Genomic DNA, 19,336 nt, shown 5'->3' with positions numbered 1-19,336 from the left:
TCATTATTTAGTGATCACCCTTCTCTCCCTTTGCCAAATAGAAGTTTTGTTGCAGCAAGTGTTTTCTCTCTGCCACTGTTAACTAGTAGTATTAAATATAACATTTAGCCAGAAGTTGCCTAAACATGAGAAGCTAGTTTAGACACAACCAAGAAAAATATAACTTAGAGATTCTGGAATTAAAGTTGAAAACAGTAACTGGATGAGCCTACATATGAGCTATTTCCCTTTAGAGTGGAGGTAGAGGCAACTTTCTTTTATAGGTATATTTGCATTATATTAACCAGGGCCCTTTGGGGAATTTAAAAGTGGGAAGGAAGGTACCTATGGATGCTGGGCAGCCAAGGAATGCAAATGTAATGCAAGATGTAGTTAACCTGTGTTTTGTTCAGCCCAAAATCTCTTTGGGAACTATCTCTTCCCCATTCTGAGTCCAAGTGGTTTGGGTGGGGCCAATCCCATCTCCTAGGTTCTAGGAACAGGCATATCCCAGGACTCTGGCCAGTTAAGTACTTTATTTCTTCAGCCACAGTGATTAAGTCCAGGTATAGTCACATAATCAAAGCCAGGCCAACAAAAGCTGTCCCTTGGCCTTTTGTTGGAGCTGTTGAAAACTAGACATTTGTATTTCTTCCTTAGGAATGCCAGTTGCTAATACAGTGTAAACCCAGAAATGTTGCTAGTCATTTTTTGCTACATTGTGGGGAGAGCCTAATATGGCTCCCGATAATGGAGCCAAAAGCTAATTTAGTAAAGCAGAATGATGAGTGAAAGAGTCTTCTTTTGAGCTCCTGGATCTAGCCATACCTAAAGCTAGACAGATAAGTTCTAGCTTTCCAAATTATTTGAATCAATAGATACCTTTTTGTAAATTAGAGTTAACCTTTCGCCTTTTCAAAGAACAGAATCTTAATGAGCACAACCAAATAAAGCGATTTTTATTTAATTTAATTTTTTTAAAAGAAATCATTGAATATGCATCTAAAACAATACTTTCTTTAAAAAAAAACAGTGAATTTCTGGAGTTCAGGATATATATATATATTTTAACAAATATATCAGGACAGAAGTCATGAAGGAATCTGTGGTGGAAAAAAAAAATAATTAGAACCTGAGGTAGCATTAGAAGGTAATTAAGGTCACAAAAATCTGTTCTAGGGGGAAAATCCACTGGACAAAGTAATGAGAGCCAATCATTTATTATATATATCCTATTCACATTCAAATATTGCCATAAAAGGCACTATGTAATAAAACCACTAAAGCAAGTTAAAAATAAAAAGATCCAAATCATAAAGTTTAGGAGAGAGTTGAACTGACAATCCTTGGTTGAGTTTCTCTTCTAGAATCAAATACAAAAAATTGGTCTCTGAGCTTCTAAAAAGGCAAAGCAAGAGGAGTATTGAGAAGTTCTGTAGCATGGTTATCTTAATTAAAGGACATAGTTCATCAGAGAGAAATTATCTTATTTCTAGCACTAAAACCCAGAAATAATTTATTACCTAGCTCTCCATACACTAGCACTGAATAATATAATTGAGAGTCTTTAACAGAAGCTTCATAAGAGATGCAGAAATATCTTTTTTATGGCTATTATAGAAAAAAACTGACCCTTAATTAAAGCTCAAAGGCCCTTGTTAAATTATAAATCTGTGAAGGCAATTCTGGATGGAAGATTAAAATAATGAAGTACACATGATCTGTTCTTGGTCATGTGGCCTGATATATGAGCAGATTTTATAAATCTGCTTGTGTATCAGTATTCTTGGTGAAAAGCAGATGAGAGTAACGTGTCCCTTAAGACCACTCCCCATGATCATCTGTTGACTCATAAAAGCTCATAATAAAAGTTACTCAGAAAACCACTAGAAACTAAAGATTAAGATCAATTAAGGAAATTAAGTACCTAAAGCAGATTGCTGACTAAAAAGATATCTGTGTGCACAAAACCCCCATCAGGTGAGCAAAGTTTTATCACAAAAATCAAAGTCTTGCATTTCTTCCAAGATGCAGAGTAATAAGTAGTGTAAGAACATATATAGCAAAGAGCTTTCATTACTGAGTCTTAGAGAAGAGATAGAGTCCCTAGAACAAAGAAAGATGCTTTTTTAATTTAATACTTGTTATCATTCCACAGCTATAGCCTTAGTTGAGTTCCTGTAACACTTCAATCAGACTTTTGCATGATCTTTCTCTCCAGGTTCCCTGCTCGTGGATCAATTCTTCCTTCTTCTGAATTACTCTGACCATGTTGATACATTCTTTATAGGACCTACTGTGTTTTTTAAATGCTCTAAAATAAAGACTGTGTTGTACTTATACAAATCCTTCTTTAGGTTTTCTAATTTCTTTAATCTTCCTGGGTTTTTTTTTTCCCCTTTGTTTTTCCCATTCTATCAACCTCCCTAATGTCTCCCTTTTCTGCCTGGAATATAATCTGCCTCCCAACTAGTCAGAGTCCTTTGGCCTATGTAAATACCCTCATATTTCCACAGAAGGCAGGGAACTCTCACTCATGCCCCTGGAGGGTTAGGAGGGTAGGAATACTTGTAATCCCTCTTTCCTTCCCTCATTTAGTTCTTCCCTCTGGAGGACCAGGGACTTACCCCAGGGGCTGGTAATCCACAGCCCAGGGCCTATTTTTGTACAGCCTACACACATCCACATGTTTCACATGGTTGGAAAAAATGAGAAGAATGTTTTATGACACATGACATTTATATGAAATTTAACATTTCATGCCTACATTATGAATTGAATTGTATCTCCCCCGAATTCATATAATTCCCCACACTTCAAAATGTGACCTTAATCTGCAAAAGGGTCATTGCACATATAACTGATTAATACCAGTTATGTTGGAGTAGAGTGAGCCCCAGTGGTCCAAGATTACTGGTATGCTTACAAAAAGGGGACATTTGGACAGAGCTGTGTACAACAGGGAGAACGTCAGGTGAAGATGAAGGCAGGGTGATACTGCTACAAATTACACAATGCCAAGATTGCCACCAAACCACCAGAAACTAGGAGCAAGGGATGGAGCAGATTCTCCATCACAGCACCTTGGAAGGAATCAACCTTGTCCACACCTTGGACTCAGACTGCTAGCCTCCAGAAGTAATACATTTTTGTTGTTTAAGCTCCCCATTCTTGTGGTACTTTGTTACAGCAGTCATAGAAAACTAATACAACAGCCATCTTAATTTATTTATATGTTTACAGTGTTGCTCTCATGCAACAGCAGAGTTGAATAGTTCAAACAAAAACCGTATGGCCTCCAAGCTTAAAATATTTACTATCTAGCCCTTTATAGAAACAGTTTGCTATTCTTGATTTATGAGATTGGTAAAATAGGAGACAGGGTCACTAGGCAAACACAGTCCATTCTCCTTGTACCTCCCCTTTGAGAACTGTCTGCTAATTCTTCCAAAGAGAGGTCTGGAAATATCCAGCTGATCTGCCTGGGACTTGTAAATTCCATGCAGGATAAAAGTAAGGGGGGAACAAGAAGGCAATTTGGTGTTCAAGGCACTGTCTACAATCCAGCCTTATCAGCAGTAGAGATCTCATTTTGATCTCTTTCTGACACCTGTATGTATTTTCTCAATTGGTCTCAAATCTGGAGGAGAGTTATGGGATTTACTGGCCTCCACTAACCTCATTTTCTTCTTCCTCATAGCAAAAGAGTGTTGGAAATTTCATTTTCTTCTTGAAGTCTCTCCAAAAGGAAATGAGTGCTGATTTATTTTTTAACCTGGCCATATCCTCTATGAATAGGCAATTCTCATGACTCATTCTTAAATTCTAGGCCACATCAAACCACTTGCACTAATGCTCACAGTTTAGATTTTTTATGCTATGCTAAGACATTATGTGTTTATATAAGTATCCTGGATGTCCTTTTACAGAATAGATCTAAATTACTATAACCTCCCCCAGATTTTAAACTCCTGAGAAAGCTTTGATTTAACTTGAGGTCTAGTTTATTTAATAACCAGCACAATACTGCACTAATTAATGTGGTTTCCTTCATTAATAAGAAAGACCCTACTAGTCCACGGCCAACAATTTTTGGAAAAGACTGATGATAATATGTATGTAGTTTGAAAAATATGTTAAGCACTAATAAAAAATATCTAGAAATATACCTAAGAACAAAAACTCAGTATCTAATTTGTCACCCATAGCTTGCCATTTCCTCACTGATATACATGGAAAATGCCCAATACAAACAAATTCTGACATCCTATGGAGGGAGAAGCTTGAAAAATAATAATATAAAATGAACAATTGGTAAAAGACCTTGAAACTCAGGCAGAAAAATCTGGCTTTGAGTCAATACATGTTCACAAATGTTAACTGAGAAAATGGAGTTTTTAGGAAAAATTGTTCCAGCAACTGTGAACATAGAGATCTTAGCTTGATAACCCAAACTATGACATGTCTAGCCAGAAGGAAGGAAGGGCAGTGGAGACCAGCAAAATCTATCGGCTGGAGAGATCTAAGGATTTTCAGAGAAATAACTCATCCAAAGGCAGGACAGCTGAGTTCAAATTCAACGGCGGCACTGCTAGAAGAATGCAACAACTGGGGAGCAATGTGGGACATGCTACCTGGACACTTCTCTGGCTCAGCCCCTGTGGATCCCTCAGGGAGAAATACAATAAAAAGGGAGTAAAAATGAAAAGAGTAGTTTCCATAAAGACTCTATTGAGGGCAATGTTTAACAGCATTTGTAACAATGGAAGCCAGGGGTGGGACAAAGGGCACTTCCTCTCTAAGGGGTGACTTTGCTCCTGGAGCTCTGGGCTGTACCCAGGAATAGCCAGGCGCTAGACCAGACAAATGACAGAGATAACACTTGGGTAGCCTCAGTACCTTTGGAGGGGTTCAGCTGCTTCATCAAATAGGCAGTGATAAATCACATCATGGATTCCAGATTGGATCACAAAATAATAAAAACAGTGCCTGCCACCATATAACCAACAAATCTAAGTCTCAAACATATGTGCACTCCTCTCTCATACTCCACCCTCCTTCTCTCTAGGATTCCTAGAGGAAAAAAAGACCCTGACACTCCTGGAACTGGTTGGCAGGAATCGTAGAGTTGGACTTGCATGGAAACAGCTTTAAAATGAATGTGTGGTTACAATTCTGGCCTCCAGGTTGCATGGCCTGGAAAACGCAATTTATAAAGATGTAAAGGAGAAGGAACCGTGGGATAAAAGCAAACACTAAAGTGCTTGTCCTGTTAAATATCAGCTGTGTGACTTTGGTCAAGTCATTTAGATGTTCTGGGCTTCAGATCCTATATCAAAGAAGTGGAATCTTTTAAATGCCCTGACAAGGTCATTGTGAAGCTCATATGAGATCCTATGTGAGGAAAACCCCTATACTCTAATAATAAAGTGTCATTATTTTAATTACAACTAGTATTGCAGAACAGGCTATTTATAAAAGATTTTGACTACACTGATTTCCAGTTGTCACCTGATGTAAGATGTGTTTGTGTCTTCCAAAGCCATTTTCTAAGTAACTTTTCTCAAATATACAACTGTTTCAGCAAAACATAGAACTCCCTCACATGACTGGTTTTAGGAGCATCCATATGTCTGTGTACTCCAAAGGAACATAACTGGGAAAATGCTGCTGTGGCTGACACGGGAGAAATGAAAGGTAGGAAAGCCTTTTGGGCAGTAGAAAGTGTGAACCATAAAAATCTTGGCCTTATTTTAACATTTCTTCCAGAGTATAGGAGAGTCGATGTGTGATCCTATTGGTAGTGATGGTTCCACTGGGAAATCTTAAGTTTAAATTGTCTGCTAATCTCTATTTTGTGTGTCCAAGAACAGCCATTTTTCACTTTTATGAAGCCACCAAAAGCCTATATTGAGAGAGAAAAAACTAATTATTGAGCAGTCCATGCCCTCACCCTAAATATATAATGAGACTAATAGTTGAAGGCTCTAAAGATGAGTAATAATAGGGCAGCCCAGGTGGCTCAGCGGTTTAGTATCACCTTTGGCCCAGGGTGTGATCCTGGAGTCCTGGGATTGAGTCCCACATTGCGCTCCTGGCATGATAGAATTTTCCCTGGTAGCTCATCTCCACAGAACAGTTCTTTCTTTAGCCAGTAATAATAACCCATGTATGCATATGAGTTTCACAATTAACAAAGCACTTCATAAAGATAAAAATTACTTTATTGCAGAAAGGAGATTTGGGAGCTCACTTAAACTCAGGGATGTTATGCCTATCAGATTCAGGATGTCTCTTTGCCCTTTAGATTAATACCTTCATGGAGTTTTTAGGGTCATCTTCTTTGGAATTCACCTTTTCTTCATCTCTTGCCCTCAGGGCAGCGTTGTTTTTCTTACTTACCTTAAGAAAACCAAGATCATCTGTGAATGCACTCCAAGTTTATCCTTTAATTCAAAGTAGCAACCCCTTCCAACTTCCTAAAGCCTAACTCAGTAAGTTGTACCCCAGTCACATAAATCTTCCCTTCATCAATCTATTTCTTGGGAATAACTGTCCAAAGTTAGGCAAATCTCTTAAATTTCTCTCATTGTTTTGTATTGCTTTCTCTGACTAGGTTCTATAAGATAATTTATGTACTTAGAATAATTTACTTGTAAATAAACAAATAAATGGCTTTGGTTTTTCATCATGTTTTTCCTCCTGGCTTATTTATCACTCAGTACTGCTCTGACCGCCTATGGCTATTGAGCACCTGGAATGTGGCTAGTCTGAATGGAGGAAAGCTTTAAGTAAAAATACACAGTAGATTTTGAGACCTTAGAACCCTTCCCAAAGAGAAAATCATATTTTATGGATAATTTTGTGTATTGATTACAGGTCAAAATGGTAACATTTTAGATATACTGGTTTCAATAGATTATTAAAATTAATTAATTTTACCTGTTCCTTTTACTTTTTTTGTTTAAGTGGCTGTCAGAAAATTTTAAATTACCTATGTGGCTCACATTATCCTTCTATAGGCAACATTGACCTAGAGCTTTCAACTTTATGTCCTAGATCTTTATCTGAGCTCTGCCACCCCCTGTCCCCTGCCTCTTCCCACCCCACCCCCCAGGATCCAAGCCCAATCTCCTGATCTATTTTCTTTTCTCACAGGCACTAACATCCCCATTGAGCTAGCAATTCTTTTTGATTACCTCTATTTTAGCCAAAGAAGAGTTTCTCAGATTGTGTATGTTGAGGAATAAGTCTGACACTCATAACAAGTATGCTGTCCCTTAAGTTATTAGAAAGAAAAAAAAATGTTTTTTTATTCCTTAAATAATGTTTGGAGACAAAACAAAGTAAGCAAAGCAAGGGCAGAATATTCACAGATATTCCTGCTGGTCTTGGAAAGCAGAACCGACTTCCCAGAAAATTACATCCAGTAAGGCAGTGCTACATGGAGTGAAACAAATTTAGTCTTGCTATTCAAGGGAGTGCATAAAGGTTCCTCTGAGAGTGTGGAGTTAATAAAAATGGATGGTGAAACGGGTTGTATTTTTCCTGAAGGAAGTTCATAGGTAGTATCAATCCAGCCCAAGGGAGCAATGGGGCTGAATATTTTCCAAGTGCTTGACATAAACAGCAAAACTTATACTCTCTATTGTGGTTTACCATTATTTTTTACACTTCTGATATTTTTATGGACAAATCAATCCGTGCACAGACACATTTACAACAAACCATTGTTAATCTCTGATGTATTCAAACTTAATTTAAAATAATCAGAATATTTAAAGAACCACCTACCACCCTGTCTCCATGTCCGATCTACCTACTGCCCCCTCCTGGCCATGCTTTCTTGCTCTGGCCTGAAGTTTTGCCTGGACCCTTTAAAAATAGTTGAACCTTTTAGAGAAGCAGTGAAAAGGCACTTGTGGGAAAACAAAGTATTTAGGGGCTGGTCTTCTGACTTCTGTGCCCCTGCCTCTGAAACACTTTCTTATGCATGGCCTGATTTCCTTTTATTTCACTGTGCTACATTGTCAGAATTACCCAACCCCACCATAGATGTATTTTGGGTTAAGGAAGAATCTTTTAACAACGTAAATATTCCTGAGAGTGCTAAAGGGCTTTCAGTCATTTACACATTACTGTGAATTTATTCAAATTGCCTCTCTATTCACAGTGATTAGCAGCCCACTCACTGCTTGTCTTCCTCAACAATACGGACAGAAATCTAATTTCAAAACAAAGGATTAGAAAGCTGCCTACATGTGGCTACTTCTTAAGTCTACCAAGAAATTAACATTTTATCAGCTAAGAAAGTCATGTCAAGTCTTTCAAGACATTTCATTTTGGGGTAGCAAGTTCATTGCACTCTTTTTGTAGTGGAACCGCCTCTTGGACTTCCTCTAGTAAAATGATGTGAAAGTAGGAAGCTTTATGGAAACTTCATTTCTACTTCATGGAGTTAAGGGGTGGGATGGAACAAGGGTTTATGGTCTGTGATCTTAACTGTGGGGAAGAACATTTCATTTTTGGTGGTAGGTCTTTGAAGAGGGCGGGGAAGATAGACTATGTAAGTCAGGGGTCATTGGAACAGTTCAGTAACTCATCTCTGCCACTCACTCTCCAGGAACTCTTGTGTCATTTTTAAAGAACATGTATTTCAGGACAATGACAATCATGACTAAAATTCAGTCACTTCTAATGCTCTGTATATCTTGATAAAGACTTTACTGGATATTTAAAGTCTTTAAGGTTGTTTATGGACCAAGTCCATTTATAGCACCTAATCAGATCCTACCTATCCTGTTTTCCACCAGTCCTTTAATATTACAACACATGCCCAACTCCAAAAGCCACAGAAAACATGATCCTTGATGGCTTAAATGTTCTTAATTCCTGTCCCAAGTTCATAACACAGAAAATCAACAATGGAGAGACTTTGAAAATTTAGGAAATCATTATTTCTCCAAACTTCTTGTAGGAAATGATGTATTAGCAACACTTCTAAGCCCTACATTCAGGCAACCCAACATAAAAAGAGTAATCTTGGGCAGCTCGGGTGGCTCAGTGGTTTAATGCCGCCCTTGGCACAGGGCCTGATCCTGGAGACCCGGAATTAAGTCCCACATCAGGCTCCCTGAAAGGAGCCTGCTTCTCCCTCTGCTTATATCTCTGCCTCTTCCTCTCTCTCTCTGTCTGTCTCTCTGTGTCTCTCATGAATGAATAAATAAAATCTTTAAAAAAAGAGAGTAATCTTTATAAAGTTCTACACAGAGTAGGCAATCAGTAAACATTTATTGACTGACTTGTCCAATTTACTTTTAAAATCACTGTGAAATATCCACCCTGCTTTACGTGCAAATGTATTTCTCTAAATGCCATCTCACCATAGATATTAAATCATTTTCAGATACCATCTAGTACACAACTTTGGCACATTACATGCGTGCTACACAGGTCTGAGGAGTAGAGAATTTATTATAACAGTTAATGCTATTATCCATTCAAGCCATAGAGGAAATGTGTGTAATCAATAAAGGCTATAAAATAAACCAAAATGAAAGCCATGACTTTTTTAGATACCCCATGTTTAAAATACTTTTTAATAATTCAGAGAAAAAACATGTTTTGTTGGTAGCTGGGGTTATTTTATGGACAGATACATCTAGTCAGGGCTTCAAGAATGCAGTAGCCACAATGCGGCTTATGACTGCATATTTTCAACTGTACAAATGGGCTGAGTTCCTGAAACAGATATCGTTTTACACAGTCATGGCTCTGTATATATTAGCCCTGGTAAATACTATCTAAATCTGCAGGTGACAAAGGAAGGACCTAACGTTATTCTAGGATAGTTAGTCAGAACTTAATCATGGAACACAATATAAAGAACAGTGTTTTATTCTCTAGGATACTACTTAAAAAAAAAAATAATGTATGGTCTCTATTTTACATGGGCTGGACCACTGTTTACATACAGATAATCCCTGGGAATTACCACCTCAGCCTGGTGGCCAAAGTAACTCTGCTTCCCTATAGTTGCTGCTACGAAGAGATGTTTCAAAAATTCTTCTCTTCTCTTTGACCACACAAAAATCCTCTGAACAACCCTACTATGGATTCCAAGTTATGTTGGAAATAATAGCAAGGAAGAAGTAACAAGAAGGATACCTACCCCCAGCATCACCACTCAAGGCTTCTTCTCTCCCCCATTTCCATGGCTACCTTTCTTCCAGCCAAGATACAGGATCATGTGCCTTATTCCATCTCAACTCCTAGACCCCAGTTATTTCTTAATTCTTCCTTAGCTCCCAGGAAACTCACTTAACATAAGGTGGCCTTCAAAGTATAGATAAACATTACTTGAGAACCACCACTTATCTGTGTCTTATCTCCCTCCAACACTCTTTTAGGAAAAATAAAAAGTACTGATAGGAGGATATTATGTGGAGCCCCCTTTGCTCATTATCTTTTTCTTATAATTTCCAATAAAAAGCCTTAGAAAAACTGTGGAGGGAAGAGTCATCTTTGCTGGGACTATTCATTTCTCATTAGTCAAGGAATAAAAGAAGTAACAGTTGAAAGCAAAGAAGGCAGCAATGGAAAGAACAACATGCTACCCAAATTCTAGTGCTCTCAGATAAAAAAAGAAAAGAGAAGTAACTAGAACTCTGACCTAGGTGGAAAAATTCTAGGAATTTCTCCTAGATAGAAAGTCTTTCTCCCCTACAACTCTTCCATTCTTGACATCCTAGAACCCATTTACTTCTTATGCTGTAAATGTATATCCATCTTCCTCTCCATTATGAAAACCCTACCACAACATTAGTCTAAATGCGTCTGAGTAGTAATTCAGGCCATTACCTCTGAGCAGACAGGAGACCCTAAAAGCAACAACTATATCCTGAAACATTTTATGAATGCACAGTATTTACAGTTACTATGCTAGGCACTTAAGTTATTGAGATAAGTGACAATCTGGACTTCAAATTTCTTCAAGTCTAATAAAGGGGAAAACAAAAAACATATACAGATAATATTGATGTGATAAATGCTAGAAAAACAGGGTCTTTCCTGCAGACTGAGTCTTTAGAACCTAGTAAAGTGAATCAGTGTGAAGAAGACAGAAAGGGAATTCCAAGTTAAAGGAACAACTGATCCAAACACAAGGAGTGTGAGATGGATCCCAAAGCAGTTTGATGTGGACAGAACCTGAGGTGAAAGGTGGAGGAGACAAGAGAAGAGAGACTGCAGAAGTTGGCATAGCTAAACTATGAGCAGCTTTGTCTAACATGACCAGAAATTTGATTTTATACCAAAGAAAATGTGATGATATTTAAGGATTTTCCATAAAACAGAGAAATGATAAGATTTAACTTCATAAAAGATCACTCTGTTTACATTTTGGATAACGGATGAGGGGTATATGACACCAATGACCAGCTAATAGGCAGCACTCCAGGTTAGAAATACCTGACCCAGAGCAGTGGCATTAGGGATCCAAAGGGGATGAATTTACATGTCATTAGAAATGTAGACTAGATAGGATTTGGTGACAGTGATTGTGAGTTTCAGAGAGAAGAATAAAACTAGAGTGACGTGTAGGTTTCTGGTCTGAATGATGAGCTGACTGGAGTGCCCTTCACTAACACAGGAGAAAATGGTGACGTTCAACACTTGACAGACTGAGTTGGAGGTCAATTAGAGATGCCAAGACAGGGTTCAGGAGGAAGATGGGGATACAGATACAGGTTATAGAGAACAGATCCTCTGGAGCTAGCCAGTCAGCACCCTACTGTTTTCTTCCCTGCCCAGAACAAAACTTCTGCATCAATGTCCTGCCCCTTCCATCCACTCACATGTTTGGGAAGTAAACAAATCAAAAACTGCTCATGAGTCATTGGCTTCAGAAATATGCCCAACTTGCTCTCTGAAGTTGAGAACAGAGCCAGAATAGCCCCAGATTTTCTACTGTTCACTGTTTGGCTTTGGGTTTCTCTTAAATACCTTTCTTACGGTTTTGGCAACTTGGCTGTCCAAATTTATGGCTTGGCCCCTGGACTTTTTATTGTTTCTGTCAAGCCAGCCTGGACCATCCCCTTAGCTATGTAGTAGCCTGTGCTAATCCAAAGTATTTTTTTAAATAATTAGAGAAAAAAATCCTCTTTGGTTGGCATTCACTGTTTCAAGGATTCACAGTTTAGTGTCAGAAGATACCTGTGTGCTAATTAGAAAAGGTGGGCCTTGTGCAGGGCATGCCATCTACATGTGTAGCTCTGATCTGGCTTCAGATTGAGCTTTTTGGCTCTTTGGTAAGAATGTTTATGCCCAGGGACACCTGGGTGGCTCAGCACTTGAGCATCTGCCGTTGGCTCAGGGCGTGATCCCAGGTCCATGGATTGAGTCCCGCATCGGGCTCCCTGCGAGGACCCTGCTTCTCCCTCTGCCTGTATCTCTGATTCTCTGTGTGTGCGTGTCTCATGAATAAATAAATAAATAATCTTTAAAAAAAATGTCTATGTCTAGTTTAAGTCCTGAACCAAAAAAAAAAAAAAAAAGTCCTGAACTGTTCTTGTGTCTCAATTATCCTGCAGCTACCATCAATAGCTTTTATGTTTTACTTTACCCTTAGGAAAGTAATACCTGTGAGGAACAGACATGAATAGTCCTACTAAGGTAGAAGCCCATATTCCCAACTTTGGTCCACTTCTAAAGTATATAGAAGTTATGACAAGCAATCAAGGGTTAAACACCTTTATCCTTTACTCTTTAACAGCACTAGCCCTGTGGGAAACCCATCATGACTGGGAGAGGTTTGCCCTCAGTATTTGGCAGCCACATTCAAAACTCAGCACATGTACCTCAGATATGTTCCACATGGCAGTGAATTATACACATCCAGGGCTTTATAGCTGAAATTGGATTTGGCACACTAGCCTAAGAAAACAAGAAAATGATAATAAGTCAGATGAATAAATGTACAGTAGGCCTTGCCACAAATCTGTGTGGAAGGATTTGTCTCCTACCTTTGAAGAAATTAGAAATTGGTGAATTCTCTATCTTATGAAGCCTCTGACTTTATGACATATTCAGAGGAAACAGAAGTAAGCTATGTCTTAGAAAGTATTGCCTAGAACAGGGAATAGCAAGGAAAGCTTCTAGAATACATTGTCCATCTACCTAAAGATTCAGATATAACAGCAAAAGCAGTTCTTCTGTCAAGCTGATCCCTGCTTGCATGCTCCATTTATAAGTAAATATCTTAGAAGGAATGCCCATAAACATATCGGTAGTGAAAACAGAGAACAGAAAAAGATTTTCAGAGGATATAAAGATCCCCATATTAACACTTCAGGCTATATATTCCTCTTCTCCACGCCCATGTCAGTGAGATTTGACTGAGGACTCAGATTATAATTTTGTTCTGAATGGGCCAAAAAATAAAATACTGCCTAACTCCTTACCTAATAATTTATAAAGTTACCCTATCCTGAATAAGCTAATTCAGAAATAAGTTACCTGTCCCAAGATAATTAAGAGGTTACTGTAAAAACAAAGTAACAAGAATGAAAAAAAAAATCAGAAAATCAGCTAAAAGAGGTCCCAAATGCCTCTTTAATAAATTACATTCTCTTAAAAGTCAATAGGCAATGGAATATAACACCACAGTAAAAATAATGGCTTTCCCGTTTTTAACTTTCACTGTTAATCTTTTTTAAAAAAAGCATCGATTTGTAATAAATGTTTTCTTCTTGGGCTGAGAAAGGTTCTGAGAAGAAAGCCTTATATAATAAGTTTGACACTATCTGTCAGTAATTCACCAAAAAAGAAAGAAAATCTGGATTGCAGTAAATATAATTAAGACGTACTATATTTTTCTTTTCCACCGACACATCATCATCATCCAAAGTCCCTAGTTTACCTTAAAGGTCACTGATGGTGTAAATTTGTGGATTCTGACAAAGGTATGGTGTCATGTATCTACCACTGTAGCATTATATAGAAGAGCTTCACTTACCTAAAAATCCTCCACGCTTTACCCATTCATCCTTCCCTCCCCACTGAGTTCCGGCAACAACTGATTGTTTTAGTGTCTCCATAGTTTGGTCTTTTCCAGGTCATGTAGATGGAATCATACAGTGTGTAGCCTTTTCAGACTGGCTTCTTTCATTTGTAATAATATTCATCTTTTTTCTTAAAGGCATTCTAAAATTTCCCCCAAACCCATGTATGTTGGTATGGCAAAGTGAGAAAGAGTAGGAAGGCTCACACTCAAGCACTAATTTTGCCACTCTGGGCAAGTCACTTTCCTTTACTAGGCCTTGGTTTTCTCATCTGTACAATCAGAATAACATTAATACCTATCTCACTAACTTTATAATATTGTTTTGAAGGTCAGGTTTCTCTTCTTAAAAAAATGGAGAGGTGCCTAGGTGGTACAGTCAGTTTAAGTGCCCAATTCTTGGTTTTGGCTCAGGTCTGATATTGGGATTGTGAGATAGAGCCACAACATTGGGCTCCTTGCTCAGTATGGAGTCTCCCTGGGTTTTTCTCTCTCTCTGCATCCCCTTCACACGAATCCTTCACATGTGTGCAAGCATACACGTGTTCTCTCTCTCTCTCTCTCAAATAAATAAATCTTTAAAAAACAGAAGTAATTATGTCCATGTTGCAGAGTTGTTGTATGAATTAAATAGGTAATGTGTGTGAAGGCTTAGCACTATGCCCAGAACATATTGAATATTTAATAATGGTAGCTGCCATGATATTTTTATTTTAATGCATGCTCAATACTTTTTATTTGACCCTCTAAAACTATTCTCTGCTTTTTACCATCTTGCCTGTGGGGCACAATTTCTAAATTGACTATCCTTCCCTCTGAATTTCCTGATGAGAGCAACAAATGGAAGGTCCCAGAGGACGTTAGAAATTGGGATTAGAAATTGGGATGGAGAGAGAGATGGGTCTTTACTCTCCGTGCCTTTTCTCTGTCATGCTGTACTTTGGTTATAGCTGCATTCCCCCTTGAAGGACAAAAATCTTGCTGGGCAACCATCTTAGAGTTGGCTTCCCTTTAACCTGAACCATCCCTATATAAGCAATCTCTTAAATCATCCTTTGAGGTAATTTAGCAAGTTTCTATTGTTCTCTGTCAGGAAGACACATAATGTTTGTCCTTCATATTTATTGGCAATTATTATTGTCTTTTTTAACATTGTAACAGCCAAAGCATCGTAAAATCAAGAACCATATGCAACTGTACAAAATCTTACAAGTTATTATTGACATCCCTCTACATCCAATACTAGTCAGAATTTATGAAGATATACTTTCAGATTCAATTTAAAAAGTGGATAAAATTATAGAGATTTGGAAAAAAAAGTTATAAAAGTTGTAAAATATCTTTAAGAAAGCCTGGTTGGTTTTTCCTTATTAAAAATATACCAAAAAATACAACAACAAAAAATCCCTGGGTATTAGCTTTGTAGCACAAAGACAATTATATAAAGTGTAGTTAATATTTGTAGCTGATGTCTCATAGATGTGTTCCCCAATGTGATACTTCATTTCTGATACCTCATTTCTGGAACTGTAGTGGGATATGGCCCATCCCAATAGGGAAGACTTTTATAAAAATAGTTCAAGGGTATTTTCACTTGCAGCAAGAATTCTCACTAATAACAAAGGAACTAGCTGAAGTGCATATAATCCTCTGCTATGGCTCTACATTTGACAACAAACTAACCATTTACCTTAACAAAATCACTGCCCACATTTTTTCCAATTTTATAAATATTAATTATATATATATATTTATTACAAATCATGTTATAATGAAAAACAGGTAACTTCAATGCTAAATTTAAAAAAAAAAGTAATAGAGAATGTGCAAATATGGTGCTGACTTTGCTGTGTGAATGTGACATGACACTCCACCCAGAATATTCTATAATAAAGCTACTTACTTTAGGTTTTGGTCGAGCTCCAATTAACATCTGGTTTAGCACACCATCAAGATTCTGGATGTTTCCAGTTTTATTTCTACAAATTCCTTTCCTCTGATGACTTTTTTAAAGCTTACTCCTCAGATTTATAGAATTCTGTAGGAAACAATTTTAAGCAGGTTATTTTTTACATATAAAGAATTATTCCTAGCCAGTAATTAATCTAAATTAGTCAATAAAAATACATGTTTCTAAAATTAACATAAACCATGAGAATATTCCCCTATATTAATAATTTTTAAAAAACATTTATGATTAGGCTCAGTAAGATCAGCCTCAGTTAATCCTAAGAACTTTTTATAAATGTAAATTTATAAATTAAAAATACTTTTAATCTACCAAGATAAAATATAACACTATATTGGCATGTTATAAAACTTTCAAAAATGCAAAACCAAGTGTTTTTAAAATGGAAACTATAAGTTGTGGCTCATACAGAGCCACATTGTTCTTTTAGACTTTAAGATCTGTTTATTTTAACTAGGGAACAAATTATAAACTTACATATCTAAGGGTTAGCTATAGAATTAAAATTGCTAAAAACATATTAGCATAAAGAGAATCATGGGATCCCAGGGTGGCTCAGTGGTTTAGTGCCTGCCTTCGGCCTAGGGCGTGATCCTGAAGTCCCAGGATCAAGTCCCACATCGGGCTCCCTGCAAGGACCCTCTTCTCCCTCTGCCTGTGTCTCTGACTCTCTCTCTCTATCCCTCTCTCTCTCTTTCTCTCTGTGTGTCTCTCATGAATAAATAAATAAAAATCTTTAAAAAATAAAAGATAGGGATGCCTGGGTGGCTCAGCGGTTGAGCATCTGCCTTTGGCTCAGGGCATGATCCCACGGTCCCGGGATCAAGTCCCACATCAGGCTCCCTGCATGGAGCCTGCTTCTCCCTCTGCCTAGGTCTCTGCTGCCTCTCTTTCTGTGTCTCTCATGAATAAATAAATAATTTTTTTTTTAAAGAGAGAATCCTAAACTTTTCAGATACAGTAAAAGTCCTTTTCTAGACTGTTGGATAAATCATCATTGAATTGGAATAATTAAGTTTGTCTTCATTAATTCTTCCTGCTGCTTGTAAGTCTTCCATATCTAAGTCCACATCTCTTCCACATCTGACAAGGCTCACAAGTTACTTAGATGCCTCTAGTGCAAAGTTCTATCCTGGTCTATTCCTTCTGGAAAAAGTATGAAGTTCTACAAAAATAAGGAAGGTTAGAAATGTGAATTTTCCATTTAACTAAAATTTTACTCATTGATCATCGGTTGTTTGGAGGCAGAATAAATAAAAGATCTAGAATAAAAAAGCTTTATTGACTTGTATGTGAATGTGGTACTGCCAAATGCTAATTATATAACCTTAGACTTAATTTCCGCAAATCTTATTTATTCACCTGTAAAACAATACTTTCTGACATTTATTGAACACTTCTTTGTGCCTGGCATATTTGACCAATGGAATATAAGTACATGGGAACCTGCCAAGTCTGAGTGGACTCATGAAATGTGTTACTTGGAAATTATATTTTTCTTACTCTTGATGCTTGCCACAACTCCCCTATTGGGAAAAGAACTATGATCTTGAGAACAAGAGTGATATGGTGATGATAATGGTAGATAATATATGTTTGACAGGCACTATTTTACATATTTACCTTTTTAAAACAATCACCTGGTTTGTTCCTACAATAGAAGTTTAGTAACTCCAAAATGTGTCCTAAATAAAAGGGTTTGAGGATAGAAGAGTGTATACATACTTCTGCCCATGAGAAAAGGCCATGAAGAAGCTGAAGAATGGGCCATGTCTTACTACAAGTACACACTGACTTTTAAAGGTATGAATTATTAAATTTTAAAAAAGCAACAAATAAGGACTACAGTGAACCGGCAGCCAGTGGAGCTGACAATACAGTGAGTTGGCACTGGATTGATCAATGAGTGCTACTCTCTTATGATTATTGCTAATGTCTTTCTCTGCCACTGGTGTAGACAATTTGACAGATGCTTACAGGAACAACTCCCTGTGGGCTCATTTGTAAAATGAAGATGATGCTGGCACCTATTTCAATAGACTGCAGTGTATTGGGTGAATGCCCCTTAAGTACTGCTGGTGTTGCTGTTATTACAACTCAGCAGGTGAGGATAGTCATCTTCTGGAAGCTAGGGACTGTATCTTGTTCAGGAAAAAAAATAAAGATTTGCTAACAGAATATTAAGTACAAGATCCTGTGTATGGTACTTTCACATATATTACTTCATTTTCTTCTTCCAGCAATAATGTGAGGTAAGTCTTGTTCTGATTTTATAGAACAGTTACTAAAGAGAATAAGGTCTTGACGAGGCTCACATGGCAAATGAGAGCACTTGGCTCTCTTGATCCTTTTTAGTGAATTCTCTACTCCAGATTTCTCTTTGTATCCTTGCCCGGCCTCATCTCCATGACCTCTTCTGTCTAAATACCATCACAGGCCCTTGCTCATCTGGTTAACAGGATTGGGCTCCTCTTAGCCCTGTAGATAATGGATACCTGCAGAGATTAGGAAATGAGGCTGAAACTATACGAAGGAATTGACCTTAACAACCCAGCAGCTTCTAGAGCTCTTATGGCAAAGGTAGGGCCACTTACAGCACTCACATATTGATTATATGCTAAGGCACTTGATATTTTTGATGCTGTTATAAATAACATCTTTTTGAAAATTACATTTTCTACGTTCTGTAACAGGACACAAAAATTCAATTGATTTTTCTTAAATTGTGTTCAAAAATATATGTAAGGTCTCATTAATTTTATATATTTGGGATGTTGTCTTCATACTCTTATATCTGGGACTAATGATGCTTTTGTTTCCCTTTCATTCCTTGTATTTTTCTTTCTTTTATTTTCCTTATATACCTCTAATCAGTGTTGATGATGGTAAAAGAAGATATTCTGATCTTATTTCTGATTTTAAGGAGAATGCTTCCAACATGTCTCCATTTAAGTGTAATATTGACTGTATGGCTTTTGTTTTTGTGTTAATCAGGCAGTTCCTTTCTTTTGATCAAAATTTTTTTATATGTGAGAAGATGTTGAATTGTACTGAATGCATTTCTTCCATCTATTAAGGTAATCAAATTTTTCTTCTTTAATCTATTAATTTATAAAGCATATTAATCTTATATTAAGCCAAACATACATTCCTGTATTATATCATCAAAGTACCTTTAAAGTCTTTAAAGAAAGAAAAAAAATAAAGTCTTTAAAGATTATTTATCATAATGAATCTTGGAATTTATCAAATCCCCTTTAGATAACTGGACATATCAATGAACTATACTAAGATATTTATAATTATTAAATCATCCTTACATTCATGAT

At 37.1% G+C, this 19,336-nt stretch overlaps 1 protein-coding gene across 1 annotated transcript in view; it reads right to left on the bottom strand.

Annotated features, from left to right (window-relative positions):
- Nucleotides 1-15,957, bottom strand: part of STARD13 (StAR related lipid transfer domain containing 13) — a 377,570-nt gene extending 361,613 nt beyond the window's left edge. The window contains 1 exon segment of the mRNA XM_038573307.1: nt 15,942-15,957. The gene's annotated coding sequence lies outside the window, so the exon portion shown is untranslated.
- Between the last annotated feature and the right edge of the window lie 3,379 nt (nt 15,958-19,336).

This window comes from Canis lupus, chromosome 25 (assembly GCF_011100685.1).
Source record: "Canis lupus familiaris isolate Mischka breed German Shepherd chromosome 25, alternate assembly UU_Cfam_GSD_1.0, whole genome shotgun sequence".
NCBI classification, from domain to species: Eukaryota; Metazoa; Chordata; class Mammalia; order Carnivora; family Canidae; genus Canis; species Canis lupus.
Note: the sequence above shows the minus strand (reverse complement) of the source record. Positions and strands in the feature narration are given on the sequence as shown.